The sequence below is a fragment of the Sylvia atricapilla genome, chromosome Z (assembly GCF_009819655.1).
Source record: "Sylvia atricapilla isolate bSylAtr1 chromosome Z, bSylAtr1.pri, whole genome shotgun sequence".
Classification (NCBI taxonomy): Eukaryota; Metazoa; Chordata; class Aves; order Passeriformes; family Sylviidae; genus Sylvia; species Sylvia atricapilla.
In genome coordinates, this window is record NC_089174.1 from 75,649,421 (window position 1) to 75,652,277 (window position 2,857).

The following is a 2,857-nucleotide window of genomic DNA, read 5'->3' on the forward strand; positions in this document are numbered from 1 at the left end:
CAGTGAGCAGCTGCTGTTTATACTCCAGAATGAAATATTGTTGACCAGGTAACTGGAATATTCTGGCAATGAGCTCAAAGCTCCCTTTTAGCTGTACAATGAACTCCAAGCTTCATTTTAGCTGTGCAAAGGAGAGGTAATTAAGAGGACAAGAGGAGGAAATAGTTCCTGCTTACATTAAAACCAACAATTAACATCTCAGTCCAGTACTCTGGTGGTTAGAAATCTCCCATAGTATTTATCTTCACCAGCATAGTAAAAGGGGATGTGAACATGAGGGGAGTCAACTCTAGAAATAACTATCCACTGTTACTCTTGAGATTAACCCCCCCTCCCAACACTCAAACACTAAGGAAAATTACATTTCCTATGCAAACAAGTGAGAAAACAAAGAAAAAATACATAACTGTTACTTTTTACTGCATTCTGTCACAGAAAGAATGCATTATGTGCCTAGACTGGCATTTAAAAGATTGAATACTGTCTACATAGACTTTTGCCTGTTTGTGCCACACTTTCACCTGTATCTAAACCTCTTTTATTTCCAACACTAAATTCAGCAATAACAACAAGCCTGGTTGGCAAGCATATGAGAGATCAAGGCCCTATTTAGCTCAGGGAGGAATTTGTGTCATCTGTTACTTTCTGGTTTTATTGGTTTAAAAAGAGAAAGGTGGAAAAAAAAAAAAAAGCAAAGAAAACAAGGGATTAGTGCATTTTGATAAATTATATTAATTTTCATGTAACACACAGTTGACTCCCAGGATTTTCAGTTTTATAAAACAATAGTCTATTTCTTCATCAGACCACTACAGTAATTTCCTGGTTTTGCTTTTCCATGGACAGATCAAAAGCTGTCCTGCTAAGTCATCCATCCCAGGCCTTTCTACTAAGTTTCACTCTTCAACATGTTCTCCCTTTTTTTGTTCACACTGCAAATCCATTTCAGCACACCACTGCTACAGTTTAAGTCAAGGCTTCCAACACGCTGGGATCCTGTGCTGTCATTAAAGAGTGCATACAATGTAAAATTACATTTTGTTCAGCTTTAGATAAACTCCAAATGAACAAAGGAACTTCTGGGTTCGTTGCCAGCTGCCAACTGTGTGCCTAAATAATATTTCATCCCAGAATCCCAAGAGTCTGGATTAATAAACTGCCAGAATAGCACTCTGACTTGGTTCTTTCCAAAGCTTTCCTAGCAGCTTCTGTTGATAGGACAATGCTTATTTCTACATTACTATTACCAAACTGCTTGTATGTTATTGTACAATTAAGTGTTGCAAAAAATAATTACCACTCTGAATAACTATGAATTGCAGCTATATCCAAGGCTTCAGGCACCTGCTGTAGGTGACTCCTTTCATGTTGTCTTGGACACAGGGCAAGGTTTCTAACATTCTTTCCTGGATAAGGCTAATTAACTATACAGCTTAAAAAGCACTGTCCTCTCTCCATGTAAGCATGTTTCCCTCAAGTGATTGCTGACAGGTTCAGCTTCAACACCTGTGAGTTTCCGGAATTCAGTTGCATCTCCATGTGATTTGCCATGGAAATAAGCCCCTGGTTTCACTTCCAATGACTAATATTTGGGGAATCATGTCCAACTCTATTTTCAATATAGTTGAATGCTTAATCTAAGTTTTCAGTTAAAATGGTTTTTCGGTTTGTTTTTCTGTTTCATTCTTTCAAAACTGATCCATTTACAATCACTAGATCAAAACAGATCTTTTCCATATACAAATTTACAAAAATAATATCCCTCATCTCCCTATTGAGGTAAGAACTTCAGCAAGTTTTTAGATAACACAGGTTAAGTCACCCCCTCAGCACTTACAAACTTAGTGTTGAAGATACCCAGATTGTACCTTACTCTGTAGGAGATGTTCATCTATTTCAGCTCTTCCACTTTTTAAAGCTTCTAAAACCCCTCCTTGATATTCAGGGTATAGGTATAGATCAAACCATCTCTGTCAACTCACAATTTGTAAAATTCCTTCCCCTCACAAGAGATACAAGTCCATTACAGCTCCTCTCAGAGACACTGTGAGTCTCTAGTCCTGCAAAGACCTTGGAACTGCTGGATTCCGAACCCACTCAAAGGCCCACTGAGACAAAGGAGACTCTGAATCTCACCCGGAGACATAAATTTGACTGCAAATTTTAAAAGAGAGGTGCACACTATGAAACATACATAAAAATGGAACAGTACTAGGGACAACCAGACCAAATAAGAATAAAATGGTATTTTTTAAATAAATATCTCTGTATCTGCTTTAATAATAACACCTTTCACACAAAGAGGCCAGTATGAGAGATTCAGCTATTGATTTTACCCTCATCTTTTCCTTTCCTCTTTGTTTGGTAGGTATGCACTTGCTCTCCACTGCACACCCCAGAATATCCTGAAGTATGTGTTGCCCATTGCTCCAATCATGGAAAAGGAAAAAGACCTTATTTGGGGTCCTATTAGAAAGTTGAGCAGTGGTGTGTCACAAGTTCAGTAGTGATTTTGTAGCCCTCTTTACGTCTCATCTTGAAAAATGATGTGTAGTGTCCCAAGGCCACAGCCTGTTGGAAGTCAGATTGAAATATGTTAGGAACTCTCCTTCACCTGTTTCTATCTGAGATCCACCTGAGTTAGGAAATTACAAAGATATAAAGCTTTGGTGGCGGACAGAGAAAATCCACTAGAGTATAACATGAAATGTTTTTTCTGCTTGCAAGAGAAAACTGTTTGCAGCCAAAAAGTAAACTGAAAAGTAAACCTCTCAGGCATTCAACATCAGCTGAAGGCTGGTTTTGCCAAAAACCCAGGTAGGTCAAAGGACCTGGGAAATTCAGTTTTAGGAGTAAA